This window comes from Humulus lupulus, chromosome X (genome assembly GCF_963169125.1).
Source record: "Humulus lupulus chromosome X, drHumLupu1.1, whole genome shotgun sequence".
Lineage (NCBI taxonomy): Eukaryota > Viridiplantae > Streptophyta > Magnoliopsida > Rosales > Cannabaceae > Humulus > Humulus lupulus.
The window spans coordinates 37,304,101-37,325,284 of NC_084802.1; positions in this window are offsets into that span (position 1 = coordinate 37,304,101).

Consider the following 21,184-nt stretch of genomic DNA (forward strand, 5'->3'; position numbering starts at 1 on the left):
CGCCGTTGTTTCAGATCAGCGCTGCCAAGTACTCTGACTGGTCTTGTTCCCTGAATCTGCCTCGTAACTCGAAGTGTCCAGACCAAAAGCACCATTTTGTCGGGCGAGATATAGCTCTTGGGTCAACTTATTGGGCCTTAACTGGTCGGAATTCATGTATGTTTTATCTTTTATATTGGGCTTCCACTAGAAAGGCCAAGAATATCCATATCTCTGGTGGGCCCGGGTCATACCCGGCCCAGACCCAGTGTTCCCATAAGCCTATAAATATAGACTATAGAACACCGGACAAGGGGGATCTCTTCAACTAAGATAAAGTTACTCTGTCAAAACATAGAGAAAAAACTCCATTGTAAAAGGCTTTCCAAGCTCTAATACTATAGACTCGTGGACTAAGGCTCATTAACGCCCCAACCACGTAAAAATCCCGTGTTAATCCTCTACTTCTATTATTATTACCCTTAAATAATATTTATTAAGATAGTTACTGAAAACCTCGGTTAACAGTTTGGTGCTTTCGTTGAGAGCTGAAGGAAGCTAGTGCTAACGTCAGGCCTTTACTACAATGGTGAACACACGACACACAACCTTCGACCCTAGCAATCCAGAGCAGGGCAACAGAGACCCGCCGCCTTCACAACATCTCCCTCAGGGTTTGCCCGAGAACGCGCCTCCTCAAACATCTCACCATGACGAGTCACAAGACTACGAGGGTGGGACAGAATACGAAGAGGAAAACGAGGAGGAATATTATGAAGAGGAAAATGAGGGGGAGTACCACGACGAAGCTGCGGATCCCGAGACCCCTGAAGGAGAGCCCAACCAGCAAGACTTGGAGGTGAACAGACTAAGGCAGCAAGTCTTGGACCAGGAAGCCAGGATCGCTGAGCAAGTGGAGGCGCATCGACGGATGTAAGAATCTCTCCAAGCCCTGCAAGCACTCATAGTCGCGCAGGGTCCGGCAGCCAATCCCGCAACTGGCCCACTTCCAGAAGCGCAGCAGCTTGCTCCACAAGAGCGAGCCGGGATCCCCGAAGGAGCCAGCTTGGCCCCTCCCCTAGAGCCGTTTCTTGAGCCAGCTCCAGGAAACCCGGACAGGGAGGGAAAGAAGGCCGGTGGAAAGACCCGAGAAAAGATCACCCCCATCGCAAAGGCTGGGACTCGTTCCCGGCCGCTCCCTAGGAAAGAGAAGGTGCGCCCCGTCCTAGGACGAGGCCACCCGATCAATCTGTAGGGGACGCGGCCGCGGAACACACAACCCCGGCACGCCCCAGGGTGAGGCAGGCGGGAAAGATCTTTGCACCCGAGTGCCTCGGTCAACAAGAACCGTCGGGAACGGCGTCGCAGCGAGGAACATCATGTCCTCAGCTCAGGGGACGATACGTCCCGGATAGACTTACGCGGCGGACTGAATGCTCGGAAAGAGCGGGCCCGCAAGGAAAAGATCCTCCCCCGAGGTGGCGACCTCAGGAACGACATCAACGATAGGAGGAACGAAAGAATCCCCCTAGAAGATGACACGGCCAGGCAGCTCATGGAGCAGATGGCCGCGTTGAAAAAGGTCACGAATCGTCTGGTCCGCAAGCAAGAAGGCGCGGACACCGATTCCGATGAAGAGGATAAAGAGCCCTACGCAAGGCACATCCTGGACGCCATACTCCCCAAGGGGTTCAAGATGCCAAGCCTCACCGCCTATACTGGAAACACCGACCCCAGGGATCATCTGTCCCGATACAACCGGCTCATGACAGTGGCCCATGTCAGTGACGACGGAAAGTGCCTCTGTTTCTCGATCATTTTGGGCGGTCCCGCCGAAGAGTGGTGGAAGAGACTTAAGCCGGGATCCATCCAATCCTGGTCCGGGCTGCAGTCAGCGTTTCGCAAGCAGTTCGTGGCTGCCATGAGGATGGATATCCAGATCAGCGCTCTCGCAAATATCAAACAACTCCCCGTGGAGACACCGAGGGCCTACATCCAGCGCTTTACTGAAGAAGCCTCCAAGAAGAAAGTGGACGACGGACAGCGCCTGGTTGCACTACAGTCCAGAATCCGGACCGGGTCCCCCCTTTGGGATGACATGCAACATAGCAAGGCCGCTACCCTGGAAGAGTTCATCAGGAGGGCCCAAGGATTCATCAACTGGGAGGAAGCCCAGATCCAGGCCTTCGGGTGGCCTCCTGCTCCGCAGCCCATCCCCCAGACGTTCCCGGGATATGGGGGACAGTTACCGGCACAGTCCTATACCGCGCCCCCCATCGCCCCGGGACCGGCCGTCGCGGCCGGGGTCAGCTACACCCCTACGGTGTACGGCCCTGCCACTTCAGGGTATGCCCCGGACCAATCCACCCACTTCTCCGGTTATGGCGTCGCGCCAGCAGGACACAGGATGGCCCCTGTCGGGGCCCAGCAGTCACAGCCAGGAGTGACTGAGGCGAGCGTGAACCCCTCCCGGGGGAAGCGATCAGGCAAAGGCCAGAACCAACCCGAGCCGGTCAAGAAGGGAAAGAGGGGCTACGAGCCCCAATATTCAGAATACACCAATCTGGTGGACACCAGGGAGAACGTCTACCTGGCCACAGAAAGGGCGGTTCACTACCGGAAGCCTAGCCCCATGTTCAAAGGAGGAAGGAATCCGAGAGACACCAGCAAAAGGTGCGCCTATCACAAGGATGTGGGCCACACCACCGATGAATGCCGGTAGCTCAAGGATGAGATTGAAAATCTCATCAAGCTGGGGCACCTCCACCAGTGGGTAAGGATGCCCGTGGGAGTCCCGGGCCTGTCAGCAAGCCCCGGAAAACCCACGGTCCCGGGAACGCCCTGGGCATACCCTCCCTAGGGAGGATATGCACAGGGACCCCCGACGCAAGCCCCTCAAGGGGCCCCCGTCGCGCAGGTTCCCGGCCCCGGAATGCCTTACCCCTCTGGGGCAGCACCCCCTCGAGTTGACGGACATGTGGCCACCATCTCAGGCGGACCTCACCTGGGAGGGCCATCCAGGAATGACCAAAAGCGCTACCTAAGCGAGCTGGACCACGATCAGGAAGTGTGCGCCCTTGTCCAGGCTCCGGCTCAGCGCCCTAAGTTGATAAACCTCCCCATCACCTTCACGGAGGACGACGCCCGCAATGTCCACTTTCCGCACCACGACCCGCTGGTCATAGATGCTCAGATCGCCAACAAGTTGGTGTCCCGTGTGTTGGTGGACGACGGAAGCTCCGTCAACCTGCTTTCACCGCCATTGGCTTGACTGAAGCGGATCTGGCATCATGCCCGACCCAGATTTACGACTTCAACGGAGATGCACTTCTCCCCATGGGAAAGATTCAGCTGCCGGTTACGCTGGGGAGTGAATTGCAGCACTCGTTCAAGTTCTGCACCTTTGTAGTGGTGGACTGCCCCACCGCTTACAACGTCATTTTTGGCCGGCCCGCATTGGTCGAGTTCGGAACCATCACCTCCATCGGCCATCTTTGCATGAAGTTCCCATGCGACAGCGGAGGGGTAGGAACTGTCCGGGGGGACCAAAAGAGCGCCCGGAAGTGCTACCATGTGTTGGCTCGGCCCATATACATGATCTAGGAAGAACCCGTTGAGGACTTCGTCGAACCGATTTCCCCCCCCCCCCCCCCACCTGCAGAGAGGATGGTATGGGAAGAAGATGACCTGGACCCGCAGATAGGGGACGACCGCGTCCTGGAACCAATGGACGAGATAGAAGAGGTGTGCATCAGCGACACCGATCCTACCCGGATCATCCAAGTCGGAAAGGGTCTGCCGGCAGACGTTCGGGCCGCCATCATCACCCAAGTTAAAGGAAACTAGGACATCCTTGCCTGGTCTCACTCAGACATGACTGGGATCGACCGCAATATCATTTGCCACACATTAAGTATTGACCCAAACGCGACCCCGGTCCGCCAGAAACGCAGGCCTTTGGGGATGGAGAGGGCCGAGGCCCTTAAGTTGGAGGTTAAGAAGCTGTCTTCCATCAACTTCATACGCGAGGCTGTGTACCTCGTGTGGCTGGCCAATCCCGTCTTGGTGCCGAAACCGAACGGGACGTGGAGAACATGCATCGACTTCACGGACCTCAACAAAGCCTGTCCGAAAGACTGTTTCCCGCTGCCCCGGATCGACCAAATGGTGGATGCTACGTCCGGATACGAGATCTTGAGCTTCATGGACGCTTACTCCGGCTACAATCAGATCTCCATGCACGTGGCAGATCAGGAGCACACTAGCTTCCAAACCGACAAGGGAATCTACTGCTACATAGTCATGCCTTTCGGATGAAGAATGCCGGAGCAAGTTACCAAAGGCTCGTCAGTAGAATGTTCCGGGCCCAGTTAGGGCAAAACATGGAGGTATACATCGATGATATGCTGGTCAAGTCCAAGACGTCCCAGAACCATTCGGATGACCTGGTGGAGGCTTTCGCAGTCATCCGGAAGTACGGGATGAAGCTGAATCCCAAAAAGTGCACTTTTGGCGTGGCCTCCGGGAAGTTCCTGGGCTTCATAGTGAGTTTCCGGGGAATAGAAGCCAATCCAGATAAGATCAAGGCACTGATTGATATGGCCTCTCCCCGAAAGCATAAGGACGTACAAAGCCTGACGGGGCGAGTAGCCGCCTTGAGCCGCTTCATTTCCAAAGCCACGGACAAGTGCATCCCGTTCTTCAACGTTCTTTGGGGAAGCCAGCATTTCGAATGGTCACCCGAATGTGAAGAGGCCTTTCGTAAGCTGAAAGAACACTTGGCCCAAGCCCCAATCCTGGAAAACTGGTAGAAGGGGAGCCTCTGTATCTATACCTGGCCGTGACTGAGCACGCGATCAGCGCCGCGTTGGTACGAGAGAAAGAAAGGGTACAGCTCCCGGTATACTATGTAAGCAAGCGATTGCTGGACGCTGAGTCTTGTTACCCATTGATCGAAAAGCTGACTTTTTGCCTGCTGATGGCATCCCGAAAGCTTCGACCTTACTTTCAGGCCCACGCCATAAAGGCCCTAACCAACCATCCCCTGCGGCAGGTGTTACAGAAGCCCGAGTCATCGAGAAGACTCCTGAAGTGGGCCATGGAGCTAAGCCAGTTCCATATATCCTACGTCCCTAGGGTGTCCATCAAGGGACAGGCCCTGGCCGATTTCATCGTTGAATGTTCTGGGGTGCCTACGGAAGACAATATTCTCGAAGCCCCCGCGGTGCCCGTATGGAAAGTCTTCGTGGATGGAGCCTCGAATGAGAACGGGGCCGGGGCTGGGATCATCTTGGTATCACTGCAGGGGCATCAGTTACAAAATGCCCTCCGTTTCCAGTTCAAGGCGTCGAATAACGAAGCAGAGCATGAAGCTGTCCTAGCTGGGCTGCGTTTGGCCCAGGAGGTAGTGGCAGCGAACTTGGAAATCTACAGCGATTCCCAGCTAGTTGTCAGACAAATCTCGGGGGAATATCAGACTAAAGGAGAGAGAATGGTGGCCTACGTGACTCAAACGAGGGAAATGCTATAGGCATTCACAAAGCATTCCATCCGCCAGATCCCCCGGGAGCAAAATGTCTTCGCGGATACACTAGCAAAACTGGCCACCGACGCCGAGGTAAAGCTGGCCGGACTGGTCCTCGTCAACCATCTCCTCGTCCCAAGCATCAGGGCCCCCGCGATCCACACCGTCGATCACTCCACTTCTTGGATGGGACCGCTCATTCGCTACCTGTCTACCGGGGAAGTTCCAACCGACCGGGCCGTAGCCAGGAAACTCCAGTATCAAGTCCACCGATATGTCATGATGGACGGAAAACTCTATCGCCGGGGTTTATCCATGCCTTACCTCAGGTGTGTGTCCGGGAGTGGGGGTTCTGGGCCCAATTTAGGAGGGGCCGTACGAGATCCAGCACGAGGTGTGCCCCGGGACATACCGCTTAAAGCGGCTCGATGACTCAGAAGTCCCGCGAGCCTGGAATGCGGAACATCTCTGTAAATACTATCAGTAGTCAGGAGAGCGGTTCCCAGTTTTATATTTTAGTTGTAAACAATGTACGCCTCAGGGGTGACCCTTTTTCAAATAATGAAAATGGCATGTGCAAAACGTCATAAAGAGGTGTTGTAAAACTATGCTAATCTTTCTCAAGTGACCCCAGACCCATCTCCGCTCACTTGTGGGGGGTATCCCGGGTATAGACAAATACCTGGCGGGGCGCACGCCAAGGCCGGTCCCACCCTGGACGAATGATGTTTGGGGGTATATTATAAAGAGGACCGAGCCCAAGGCCGGTCTCACCCCGGACGAACGATGTCCGGGGGTATATTATAAAGAGGACCGAGCCCAAGGTCGGTCCCACCCCGGATGAACGATGTTCGGGGGTATATTATAAATAGGGCCGAGCCCAAGGCCGGTCCCACCCTGGACGAACGATGTCCGGGGGTATAAATATAAAGAGGACCGAGCCCAAGGCCGGTCCCACCCTGGACGAATGATGTCTGGGGGTATATTATAAATAGGACCGAGCCCAAGGCCGGTCCCACCCCGGACGAACGACGTCCGGGGGTATAAATATAAAGAGGACCGAGCCCAAGGCCGATCCCACCCCAGATGAACGATGTCCGGGGGTATATTATAAATAGGACCAAGCCCAAGGCCAGTCCCACCCCGGACGAACGATGTCCGGGGGTATAAATATAAAGGGGACCGAGCCCAAGGCCGGTCCCACCCCGGACGAACGATGTTCGGGGGTATATTATAAATAGGACCGAGCCCAAGGCCGGTCCCACCCTGGATGAACGATGTCCGGGGGTATAAATATAAAGAAGACCGAGCCCAAGGCCGGTCCCACCCCGGATGAACGATGTCCGGGGGTATATTATAAATAGGACCGAGCCCAAGGCCGGTCCCACCCCGGACGAATGATGTCCGGGGGTATAAATATAAAGGGGACCAAGCCCAAGGCCGGTCCCACCCCGAACGAACGATGTCTGGGGGTATATTATAAATAGGGCCGAACCCAAGGCTGGTCCCACCCCGGAAGAACGATGTCCGGGGGTATAAATATAAAGAGGACCGAGCCCAAGGCCGGTCCCACCCCGGACAAACGATGTCCGGGGGTATATTATAAAGAGGACCGAGCCCAAGGCTGGTCCCACCCCGGACGAACGATGTCTGGGGGTATAAATATAAAGAAGACCGAGCCCAAGGCTGGTCCCACCCCGGACGAACGATGTCCGGGGGTATAAATGTAAATAGGACCGAGCCCAAGGCTGGTCCCACCCTGAACGAACGATGCCGGGGGTATAATATGAATAGGACCGAGCCCAAGGCCGGTCCCACCCCGGACGAACGATGTCCGGGGGTATAAAACAAAGACCGAGCCCAAGGCTCGTCCGTTCCGGACAATTGATATCCGGGAGATAGAAACATCCGGTTTGCCCCAGGGCAAAGCTATGGCCTAAAGCTGATAAAAGGAGAACAAAGCTCCAAGTTAAACTAAGCCCCGATGGCCCCGGACTTGGTGCCAGGATTAAAAACTCAGTGAGTTAAGTCGTTGGGTCTAGTCCTGGCTGTTGGAACCAGAACTAAACCCTCACAATCAATTTATCGCGGCAACAAAATGAAATTTCTACTCGAAATAATGAAAGGAAGCCTACATAAAAACCAGAGAAGGTAGCAGTGTTTTGAACTTAATTACAAGCCAAAAATACTAATAAAATTACAAAGCCAGGATTCGGGCCTACAACTCGTCCACCCGGAGGTCCGCGTCCTCCTTCTCCTTGGCCTCGAACTCGGCCCGCTTCGACTCCGGATCAGGGAAGACAAGGAGGTTCATACTCTTGTCCTTGCACCAGGCCATGTAAATGGCCTCATCAAAAGTGACATCCAGCAAGCCCTCGGCCTCCTCCTTTTTGCGGCGGGATATTTCGTGCGCCGCCTTCTCCTGAAGGAGAGAGTCTCCCAGTTCGCAAACTCGGTCCTTCAAGGCCTGGATCTCCTCCTTATCCAGGATGGACTGAGTCGTGGCCGCCTCCAAGAGTTTCGCCCACTCATCGGCCTCCTTTGATTTCTGGGACAACTCCTCTTCCAATCCGGCCTTGGCACGGTCGAACTCCTCGCGCTCCGTCTGAGCACGGGCCATCTCCCGGCCAAGGGCCGCCCTTTGATTCACGGCCGCCTCCAGCTCCAACTTGGCTGTCTCCATCTTCATGGCCGGCTCGGCCACCAGATCGGCACTCCGATGGGACAACAAATCAACCTGGAACAAAGGAAAGTTAGAAAATAAAATCCTCATCAACAAGTAAGGGGAGGAATATAAGAAGACAAGTAAGAGTTACCGCGGTGGCCTGGTGGCGGAGAGCCTGGGAGATGAACAGTACGTCTGGGTTGGCTATCATGGCGTACCTCTTAAGCTGGAGGTTGGACATGGTGTTCCTCACTTGGTCTAGCAGGTCAGCCGCCAGGGGGGCCTTGTCTTGTCCGAGTTTAGGGCGGAAGCCCGCTTCGGCGGCTGGCCGATCCACGATCGGCTGAGGAGTGCTGAACTCGGCAGGACGCTCCGTGAATTCAACTTGACGGCGGATTGTCAGGGCTCTGTAAGTTTCGTCCCTCCAGCTCCGACCGTTCTCCCAGGTCCATTTGATCAGCCGGGACTGATCATCCCGTAAAGAGGACTCCCCCTCCTCGAGAAGAGTCGGACGTAAGGGGAGAACGGGCAGTGCAGGGACCTCCTTCGCGGCCAGCCGACTCTCACCGTGTGACTCTTTAGCCGAGCTAGTTCGCCTCGTCCGGGGCCTCTTCCTGGTGTTGCCTTCTTCGGCGCCAGCGTCCGGGCCCCTCTTCCCAGAGCTTCTGCTGACCGCTGCGCCCGCCTCCAAGTCAAATACGGGGTGCTGGGTGGGGGCGGAGACTGCAGCAGGCTCCACAACTTGGATGGGGACCACGGCCAAGGCTCCCCCACCAGGATGAGACTCTGCCCCGGACGCCTCCCTGTTGAGACCCGGCTCTGGGCCCGTCGCCTCGCTGCTCTTCCTGGCCGCTTTCTTGGCCGCCCTGTCCTTGATGAGCCGCCTCATTTCGCTGTCAAGGGTTGACATATCAGAATCCCCTGCAAAAGTACAGAAAAGGGAGTTAGGATGGTAAACCAAATGGAAACAAAAACACACATGTCAAAGCTAAAAATGACCTGGGACGAACCCTCATCTATGCCCCGGGCGTGACTCAATTCCTCTAAAGCAAATGAATGGACTCGATTCCCCATGTCGTCCGGGTTCAGGAAATTCCCGTACTGGAGGAACCCGGATAGGAACATAAGGATCTCCGAGCCTACGGACGGGGGATGAAGGCCTCATCTCCCTGTCGGCCTCGAATACGGGGCCCAGGGGCACTAGCCTATCCCTAGCTAAGTCCCCGACTCAGGGAGCGTAAGTTAAGATTAAAGTGGAGTTACCTCACCCCGATACGCTAGCCCCGGGAGTCCCAATGTTTGGTAGGGCGTCTTCAAAGAGCTCCTCCAGCTCCCCTGAAGTGACCGCCTCTGTCGGGGCCTGGTCCTTCTTGCGGCGGGCCGCGTCGGCTTGCGCCACTCTCTTCACACTGGCAATGTGGTCCAGGGCCAACTGCTCCCGGATATCAACGTTATTCTCGTAGGCGATGCCACAAAGGTTCGGGATAACAATGGTTTGGGTGGCCGCGAGCATCCTGACCAGTCGGAGAGTATCGTCCGTGACGTAGCCACCCACATCTAGATCCTCCGCGCTCAACCTGGAGTAAAACCTCCTCCTTTCCATAATGAACTCGGTAAGGGGAGTTTGAGCGAAAGGCCCTGCCACCCGGAAGATACGAAGAAAAAGGATAAAGAGTAAAAAAGGAGAAGACTGGGAAGATACTTACCCACTCGCTGGAAGTCCAGCAGCAGGGTGGGGTTCTTCTCCACAAGGAACCCAGACGTCATGAACCAGTAATGCCTGACGTCCGGGGGGTGCCTCCAGAAGTTGGTAGGAGCGGGATAGCCACTCTGCGACTTCAGTCTATAAAATCCGTCTAGGGTCTTGTCCTTGACGTTGACCTGCGGCTCCAGCTTGTAGAAGTACAGGATCTCTGCGGGGGTGGGCTCCGTGACCTCCTTCGCGATACAAAGCACCCGCCATCCGGCGAGTAGCCGATACGCTTGAGGCAGAAACTGGAACGGTGTGATTCCCACGTACGTCAAGAACCGCACAAAATAGTCGCGAAGCGGGAGCGTAGCTCCCGTGCTGATGTGGCCGGCGCTCCAGGCCCCGAAGCCTTCCACGGACGTATGCGCTCGCTCCTTAATCCTGGCCATGCGGTTGTGAAAGAGTCCAGGGGTTGATTCAATGCCCAGACGATGCTCCAGGAGCAGCATCATCCGATAATTCCGAAACAGGTTGGGCGCCACGTCCATTTCCCACCTGTTGCCCCTGGGCATTCGGGATCCAGGAATGACGACATGGGCCCTATTGACCTCTTCTTCAGAATGGAGCGTAACGCCCGTTGCCATAGCTGACGATCTGGGAACAAAGAAAGAAAGCCAAGCAGTCATTACCTAAACCCAAGAAAGTCGGTTAAGGTATGGGGGGTCTCCTAAGGACTGCTTGGAGCCCCTTCAGATCAGGTCCGGGACACCGAAGAGCCACGCGACCCTGATCGGGAAAGAAGAAACTACTAAGACCCGCCCTCTGTCCGGGAAGCACCTGGATACAGAGCAACCTGAACCAGGCGGCCTTCCTAACAAATCCTAAATATAATGCCTAAACATACGTATTAAAAGAACAACGTAAGTTCATATAGTCGTCAAGAGGGTCAAGGGGACTTACTGTGAGTTGTTGGCCGTAGAAGGTGGTGGTTGTCCGACTATAAGGACCGCAGAACTTTGTTCTTGAAATGGTGTAGTCAGTTTAGCAGTTCGTCAACAGGACAGGCCCAAGACGCGTCTTCAGGCAGAAGGGCAGAAGTTGGGGTTCTGGGGAACAGGTGGCGGCGCAGAGTCAGCAGAAGGTGGTGTATGCCATCGGCGATGTCGGACATGCAAGGCTTGAGCAGGGCTTGTCGGTTCTTAACTTGGTTCGAAAGTGTAAAAGTATCAAATTGGATTTCGTGGGGTATTTATAATGGCCCCAAATCCTGACCTCCGATCCAACGGACATGTGTCTCCCCATCAGACGGTTAGGAGTTGCGCAGGGTTATTTATGAGCCCCCTCAGTTTGGATCCTCGCCATCTCAGATCTAATGGCCCAGGAAGGGCGGATGCCAAAGGTCGCCCCATCCTACGGTCCACCACATCCCAAGGGTATTAATGATGGACCCCCGTGCGGATGGAACGCTTCGTGACTTATGCTGACACGCTAGCCTAGGCCTAGCGACCCTTGAGAGGGCTAGGAGACCTTTCAAGACCTGTGCAGCAATCGCCTGGTGACACGTGTACCCTCACCACGAAGCAGGACAAAGGTAAACGTCCCCGGATATTTGTAAACGGTCCGGGCTAAGCATACGGCCAGTACCACAGCCCGCTGTCACGGACCCGCGATCCCAAGCAGGAACCGGGGAGACAACCGTGCGAGCGTCCTGGGGGCGATGCAAACCTCCTCCTGGCAGGCCTAGCCGAAGGCTTGGGGGGTAAATGCTATCTCCATTTCCTGCGTGGACCCGGGACATTCGTCCAGGCCCATGGTCAGGGGCTGTTTAGCATGCGGGCCCGGCCCAAGGCCTCTTGGTACGGGAATGTCCAAGAGGGGTACGGGCCCAGGGTGCACTTCTGGGCCCATTAGGGGGGTCTGGTATGGTCTTCCGGGTCCCGTCATCCGGGAGACGTGCATACCGTTTGAACTCCCCACGACATACGCGTCCTGGTCCCTGACCCTGGTACGGTCCGGGCCTGTGGTAAACGAAGAGGGAAAAAGGTAAACGAACCTGGATCACATCGTCCTCGGTTGGAGGGACCAAGCGTCCAGGACCCTGAAGCCGCCCCACTCCGTGTGGGCGTTGTCCCCACTTTTCACCTACGGAAAAGCCACCTCGGGATAGCACGCCATTGTTTCAGATCAGCGCTGCCAAGTACTCTGACTGGTCTTGTCCCCTGAATCTGCCTCGTAACTCGAAGTGTCCAGACCAAAAGCACCATTTTGTCGGGCGAGATATAGCTCTTGGGTCAACTTATTGGGCCTAACTGGTCTGGAATTCATGTATGTTTTATCTTTTATATTGGGCTTCCACTAGAAAGGCCAAGAATATCCATATCTCTGGTGGGCCCGGGTCATACCCGGCCCAGACCCAGTGTTCCCATAAGCCTATAAATACAGACTATAGAACACCGGACAAGGGGGATCTCTTCAGCTAAGATACAGTTACTCTGTCAAAATATAGAGAAAAAAATCCATTGTAAAAGGCTTTCCAAGCTTTAATACTATAGACTCGTGGACTAAGGCTCATTAACGCCCCAACCACGTAAAAATCCCATGTTAATCCTTTACTTCTATTATTATTACCCTTAAATAATATTTATTAAGATAGTTACCGAAAACCTCGGTTAACAATAACCAAGTTTGTTATGGCCGTGTTTATGGATAATAGCAAGTATTATAAGTTCCATTAACATCATATTACGACTTACTTATTTTATAAGAAAACAAATATGTACAATCAAATACTTCAACCATGCAAGCCAATGGATGAATAACAGAAAATATGATACCAATGAAATACATATTATCCAAAATGAAGGTCCGTTTTCCAGCAGTATGACATGATCACACATAGGTTTGTTCATGATACATGCATGTTCAAAATACCACTTTCAGAAAATGGCAGATCTGACAGTTCTCCTACACTAAAATAGAAAATAACAAAAGTACATAACTAGACTATTTGGAGACTGCAGAACACACAAAATTAGGCTTTGACATACATGCCTTACTTTTTTTTGAGTTGCGACGGGGTGGAGATGGATAAACTTCTTCCTCAGCTTGACGAAAATAGCAAAATCCTTTGTTCTTAATTTCTTCCACATCAATTCGAAGAATGAACAAGATGCTAAGAGCTACATTCTGGAAGGTGTCACGACCCATGTACATCTCTGGGTTGGAGATCTTAGAGTCAGAGTCCAATATGGAGATTGGTTCATCAATTTTTTTGTTCCGTTGAGTAGATGGACCTTCATCATCATTTTTCTTGCCAGCCGATCCTTGATCATGCAAAAATTAAAATCAAACAATAACTTTCTTTAAATTTTAAATGGGTTGTTATTCAAGTGTATTATTCAAAGTAATTAGAAAAAAGTTATCATTAACTTTGAGGAGATGTTTAGATCACCTGGTTTCCTCTGTTGTCTGGTCTCAAAATGAGATTCTTTGGCATGGTGGCAGAAGTTGTTTCCCTCGCCTTTGATACTTCTTCATGTTTGAAGTTGGAGCAAATGCTTCTCCAGGCGAAGAACGGTCGCCACCGTCGTTAGCCGTTTCAGGCGTCTTCAGCCGAGAGAGAGAGAGAGAGAGAGAGAGAGAGAGAGAGAGAGAGAGAGAGAGAGAGAGAGAGAGAGAGAGAGAGAGAGAGAGAGAGAGAGAGAGAGAGAGAGGATATTAAAATGTGTAGGGTTCCGAAATGGTATTGAAATGAAGAGAGGCATTGCCTTGACACAAAGAAGGTGAATAGTTCAGGTACCTTCACCTACACCTAGTGTCTTGATGCCTACTATCTACAGATGTCCAATCCGCTCTTTTTTGAGAGAGTAATGGACACAATGTTTTGAAAACCCTCAACTTGACAATGTCTCGATTATTGAGTTGTATTTGATTTTGATTTTTTTAAAATTTTTTTACGTTAATTAATAGTATATTGAGTTTGGGTTGTTGGGATATTGGATTAGAGCAATTAGGTTGGGTTTATGGCTTAAACGAACCGTGGGTTTGCTATGGAGTATGGGCTGAATATGATAGTAAAAAAATATCATTTTGCAAACTATTTCTTCGAAAATAGCACCTTACACGATATTTTTTGGAGAAAAGGTTGGTGTACAAGATTTTTTTTGCTTTTTCGTAAATTTAATTCCCCCTTTCAATTTTTGTTGAAATAAATCATAGTAGAATAAAATTGAAATATTTTATAATTTCTTCTCATTTTTAAATTTAATTTTTTTTGAAAATAAATTTGTTTGGTTAATTTTAAAGAAAATGAAGGGAGACATATTTTCTTTGGCAGACTTGAACTGTTCATTTCATTAACCAAAATTCATTTAAGTAAAATAAAGTAAAATTTAAAATATAATTATTTTCTCATTTTATTTAATGATATTTGTTTTGAATAATATATGTATTGAATAATTGGAACAAATTATCTAATAAATTATTTCCACAAATTCCAATAACACATATTGTTATGATAATTTCATAATTATCCCAATTTATAAAGTAACGAGAAGGTTTTATTATATTTGATATTCCTTGAGTAAGGATGGAATTTAACTATGTAGAATACCGATCATGGCGAAAACCAAATAACTTATTGCCGAAAACTGTATAACCATAGAAAAACCAACATGTACTTTATAACCAAATAACCTATTACCAAAAACTGTATAACCAAATAACATAAGTTTTATTAGCACAATTTATAACTTAAGTTTTAATTAGTTAGTTAGGTGAAAAGAGGGTACAATGCGTCAATCTCACCCTGATCATCGTAATTTAGGGTTAGCTTTATAAAACACTGAATCAGCGCCCATAAATATCAATAGTTGAATACATAATCCCACGTCGTAATCATGTTACGAAAAGTGCCTATAATATATAAAATCTTAAATCATATTTGTATAGAGCCTTTGCTAAATCAAATAAGAATATCAACATAAAAGCAGAAGCACTAACTTGTACGGATGTCAATTTAACCTGTAGGATAGGGTCCTCGTGGGTTGAAGCCCTTAATGGGGGGCGGGGTCGGGGGACATGACCCCTATCCCGAACCTGCCCCGTGTACATTGTATTTCTTATATATATAATTTAGTTTTTAAAATTAAATATTATTAAAAATATGGACAATTTTGTAATTCCTTTGTTGTTTTTCAATAACGCCCGCAATTATTCAATAAAATCACATAATAAATTCAAGCGTTGAAAAATAATAATAAATGGTGCCCTTTTTATTATAAACAATGCAAAATGCAATCAAACAACCCAATCTAGGATTGGATTGATAGGGACTGACTATCCCTACTACATAATAAATGTCAGGTCTTGTACACAACATGGCGTACATTAGACTGCCTACTACAGAGGCGTAGGGATACTGTCTCATATCGTCTTCTTCTTGAGGTGTTTTAGGACACTACTCTTTAGAAAGGATAATTCCATGACGGGTTGGCATATCACCCTTCTTCGAATTTTTCATACTGAATCTCTCCAATACCTTATCTATACAAGTAGCTTGAGACAGAGCCAAAACTTTATTCTAATGATCCCGGAGGATCTTTATGCCTAGAACATAGTTTGCATCTCCCAAATCTTTCATTTGGAATTGCATGGCTAGCCATTTCTTTACTTTTGTCAATGTTCCCACATCATTCCCAATTAGTAGGATGCCATCAACATAAAGAACCAGGAATACCATGATGCCATCTTTGATTTGGTTGTAGCACAATGCTCATCAACATTTTGTTCAAAACCATACGTTTTGATTGTGTCATCAAATCTCAGATTCCAAGATATCGAAGCTTGTTTGAGTCCATAAATGGACCTAAGAAGCTTGTAAACTCTTTGCTCTTGACCTTTTAATATGAACCCTTTTGGTTGAGACATATAAATGGTTTCGTCAAGATAGCCATTCAGAAAAGCTGTCTTAACATCCATTTGTCATATCTCATAATCCATGCAAGTTTCCATGGACAAGAGTATGCAGATGGATTTAAGCATGGCTACAGGAGAAAAAGTTTCTTCATAATCTACTCCTTCTCTCTGAGTGTAACCCTTGGCTACAAACCTAGCTTTGAAAGTTTCAACTTTCCCATCCGCTCCTCTTTTTCTCTTTAATATTCATTTGCAACCAATATGTTTAACATTTTCAGATTGATCTTCAAGAGTCCAGAAGGAATTGGAATACATCGATTCCATTTCCAAGTTCATGGCATCTTGCCATTTTTCTTTGTCATAATCTTCCATTGCATCTCTGTATGTCAATGGATCATCTTTGTTTGTGTCAGACACAATCATCTAAACTTCATGTTCATAGCGAGTTGGTTGCCTAATAACCCTCCCACTACGACGCAACTCTCTATTGTTTTGACTAGAACTTGTGGTTTCCTCTTGTCGTTGTTCATTGGAAACATTTGGTGATCTTATTACTTGATCTGAGACTATCTCCTCCAGTACAACCTTACTGCGAGGTTTGTGATTGTTAATATAGTCATATTCAAGAAAAGTATCATTTTTCGATACAAATGTTTTGTTTTCTTTAGGAGTATAAAATATAACACCTCTGGTCTCTGTGGAATATCCCACAACCATGCACAGTTTAGTGCGAGATTCTAATTTTCCAGTCTCTCCTTTCAACACGTGTGCTAGATGTGGCGTGCTGCCCCTTTGGCACACCCACATGGGGCAATTTTGTAAGTGAGCATGCCTTGGTGCTTGATCATTAGTTAAGTCTTGCACCAAGCAACCTCATGGGTTAGGGTAGTGGCAATTTTGTAATTATGCATATGTCTCCTAGACAAAAATCATATATGTTAGTGGGAAGACCTTGTATCCCTAGAAGGCTCCTTAGGGGGAGGTGACCTGGTGACTTAGGGAAGCACCATGGCCACAACAGATAGGGGCCAAAGCTATGTACTCCCTTGCCCTATCAAGGCTATATATTAATAAAACGATGTTTATCCATACTTGCCCTCGTATGCTTCCTTATTGCCTATGTGTTACTTGTTTGTCATCTTTGTTGGGCCATCGCGTGCCACTTGCCTTGTTGTGTGCTTTGTGTTGTGTGGACGTTCCAAGGAATGACTTGCTTTGTGCTTGCTCATACTTCGTTATTGATCGTTGCATGTCCGAGATGTGTTTGTGGCTAACCACTGAGTTTGTTTTCCCGAAGGTGTGTGTTGTAGGCTGACTTGCTAGCTTGAAGTGTCTGCAAGTGCTGCACGTTCCATCTACTTGGAGTCCCCAAATAGCCTGTAATGCCCTGAATTCTCCGATATGGTTTAATGGCGGGAATAGTAGGCCAGGAGGGCCATGCTTGTTTAATTATGCCATTAAATGATTATATCCATGCTTATGTGAATTATATTATGATATGATGTTAAATGCATGCATGTGGGTCCATGTAACGACCCAAATTCGCTATTAAGGCTTAAGGGCCTTGAGTAGTGTGCCTGGAGGGCATAATGGGATTCTGTGTGTGACTTTAATGAGTATAATGCATGATTATGATTTAATGCACGTTATATGACTATTTGATTATTTGTGATGCATGACTATGTGAATTAGTATGCATGTAGACCTGATTGAGCATATTTGTAATTTGTCCATGTTGGGCATGACTGTGTTGATATTTGTGATCTCTGACTCGAGACGATCCTAGAATGAGCAGGTTAGCAGAAAAGTCAAAGCGGGAATCTGTACCCGGCTTGGGTTAAGCCTGGGGGGTTTAAATGAGAATTTGGAAATATATTGAGGTTAATCTTGATGATGAGGAATGTATATTTGATGATTAATCAGGTATTGGGTAGTGAGCGGGAATTATTAGGAACACTTGAGGAATTAGTGGGAATTTGGGTAATATGACTAAAATGCCCCTTTATGGACATAAAGGTTTAGAATTAGTAAGGGAGGGCATTTTGGTCTTTAAGCTTATAAGAGTTGAATTAAAGGGGGGATTTATACTTAGTGGATTTTGTAGAAAAGAGTATAGGCTGAAAAGAAAGAAAGAAGGAAGAGAAAAGAAAAGAGAGAAAAGCTGAAGGGGTTTGTTCCAAGATCGGTTTGTGGCTCTCCCAACCAAATTCCTTCATTTTTCTTGGAGTTAAGCTCAGTGGAGAGCTAGGGTAGGCTGAGCATCAAGGATCCTAAGCTAGACTTGAGGATTGGCAAGGGGTTAGCAAGATCACACCAGAAATTTGAGGTAAGTTCTTGGGGATTTCTGTTTTAGGGCTTGACTGGTTTGAACTGTGTTTTTGAGCTTAATGGATGGGATTTTTGGGGAAATCAGGTCAAGGTTGTGAAGGTGCAAGCTAAGGAGGTCTAGGGTTCAGCTCAAGGTCGAAATTCCACCCACGGTATGATTTCTAAGACCCTATCTTTGTTGTTTGAGTGAATTTCTGGTTTTTGGGTTCATTGTGTTAGATTTTGAGTTTTGGGTTGCTTGAGCTTGGGATTGAGTTCTTGGGATGCTTGGGATGAGTGTGTGGTGTGGATATGTGTGTTTTTGGGTTTGGAAAAGGTTTGGGCAAGTTTGGGGTTGAAATGGGAGAAGAAAATCGCAAGATGCGATTTTTGATTTTGGTCTGGCTGCAACTAGGGCTACAACGCTAGTCAGGGGGCGCTGTAGCGCTAGCCCTTGTTTTGGTGGGGTGGTTCAGCTTGTAGCGCTACAGCGCCCTCTTTAGAGCGCTGTAGCACTGCATTGTTCACAGAGGGGATTTTTGGGCTTTTGTGAAGGGATTTTGACCTAGGGTTCGGGGCTCGTTTCCGCCACTTTGTTTTGGGGATCTTGGACTCCCCGGGGGCTCGGGATTGGTCCCGAGGCTATGTTTTGGACTCGAGGTTTGGGTAATGACTTTGACTTATGGATTTTGCTTAGGTAAGCGCTAGGGCTCGGGTAGGATCGTGCTCAAGGAGTTAGGTTGATCAAGGCCATCGACTTTAAAGGTAAGAAAACCGTAACACCCGGGATTAGGGCATGGGCCCACAGTGTTATTGCAGGGCATGGCCCTAGATTGTTTTACTTGCAAATTTATGACCTTGAATGAATTATTATATGTTTGAATGATTATTTCGAAATGTATTATGCGTGCAATTATAATGAAATGAACGGCTGAGGCCGAGAGCGGCAAAGGCCGGGTACGGCCTTGGGGCCGGAAGTAACACTCAGCACATGGGATGCTATAGCCAGGGTGGGACCCAAGGGATACATGAGTTATCCTTACGGCGAGGACCGAGACTCCAGGCTTTGGTAAGGGCTCTGGGGCGGCATGGCCGTGCTTGTTTAGTCTGATGGTTTTCCTGTTTAGCAGTGGATTATGTCAGCTATATTATTTGCATATGTTATGTGCTATTTGGGTTTTCTTGCTGGGCTTCGGCTCACGGGTGCTCTGTGTGGCAGGTAAAAGCAAAGAGTCAGTCAACCGGCCATGAGTATGGAGAGCGTGGGGGCGGCGCGTACATGTTCGGCCTGCCCGACTGCTTTGGTTGGGGGCATTTTGTAAATGGCTGTATTAATCCATTCTTTTGATAGTTAACCTGGTGTAAATCTATTTTTGAGTTGTAAATATTTTGTAAACCTTATTTTGGGATCCCAGATGTTTGATACTTAACGTTTTCAATGAAACTAAATATTTTCAAAGAGTACAGCCTTAAATTCTGGTTTTATTCACACTTTTGGTTTTAGAAACCACGTAGAGTCAGTCCAAAAGCACGATTTCTATTTTAAACTCACTATGTAACGACTCTAAGGTAGTAGGGCGTGACAGTCCACATTTTAATTACAGGGGTGTGATGGTAATTAGGGCCGTTGAGGGCATAATTGTATATTTGTATGCATGTCGGCGGTATATTGTTGAGACCACATTATAATGTGGGTTTGTTCGAGCTATTCGACATGAGATGATATTGGATTATTAGTTAGCGGTCTGGTCATAACAGGTTTAAGTTAGGGGCTCGGGATGAGTCTCGGGGTGATTTTAATGATTAGAGCGTTACCGAGAATTAAAGGGTAACAGGATATGAATTATTGGTGTTTGAGATTATCGAGAATAGCGGGAATTAGAGAGCGTTAATTATGATTAACGAGATAAGTTGGAAAGGACAATTTTGCCCTTGGGAGCTTTTAGAAACCCTTAATTGACCTAGGGGGTATAATAGTCTTTTTACCCCTAGGATAGATATAAACCCTTTAGGCTGTGAAACAGGGAGAAAACAAAGCAAGTCTTGAAGCTTACCCGTACCTTCCTCCTCCTTCATCTTCTTTGTGATTTTTGTGATCTTGTTGAGGATTCTAGCTTGGGAAGTAGACCTTGGGAGTTTGGGAGAGTGTTCCACCATTGAAGAGCATCACAACCTGAGTTTGAGGTAAGTTTCCAGCCATTAGTTTTATGGTATGCTCTGTTTTGGCTTTAGTTTTCTGCTTGTGATTTCTTTGTGGATAGTTGGAATTAATGGAAGTTTTGGTTGGGGTTTAACTTGGGTTTTGATGAGGGAGTGTTATAGATCAAGTTTAGGGGTTGTATTGGATGTTTGAGTGGTGTTTGAGCTTGGTTTGAAAGGTTGGTTCCAAGGGAAATCGCAAGGGAAGAAAAACCAGGGTATTGGCTGAACTGGGGGTTGGGCCGCGGCATGGCCAGGGAGGGCCGCGATCCTTGAGGGGATGCTGAAGGAGGGCGCCTCTGTTTGAGGGGCGGGCCACGGCATGGCTAAGGAGGGCCGCAACCCTTAGTGACATTTTGGCCAGAAATGGGTTTTTGGCTCAGGGATGCTAGCCTTAGGCCTCGGGATCGATCCTACTACCCGATTTAGTAGTATTCGATGTCTCGGAGGCTAGGTTTTGGTTTGGGAACCTTTGTTATTCATCTTATTGACGGAATCCCATAATTGGTTATGACCAGGTAACCGCTAAGGAACCAAAAGGTTGATCGTTCTTAGGGGTCGTTCTTATTATTATCTTTCGCTCGAATAGAAGGTAAGAAAACTGCACCCTGCGTATATATGACATGCGTGATTGTTATTGAGGCATGTTGATTGATAAATGTGGACATGGATTTCCTATTAAATGCTAGCGAATTTTGTATACTTGTATATGTACTGACTAGTCAGGGACACTGACTTAAAGAGTCAGAAATGGCATAGCGTCATGAACGCCAGGCCAAATGAAGATTATATCTAATCGATATCAGCGTTGAATGCTCTAAGGCATTAACGCTGGACCGACCCTAAGGTCGTTGAACTTATAAGCGCTTGGCTAGTCTAAGACTAGTCACTAGAGTTAGGGCCT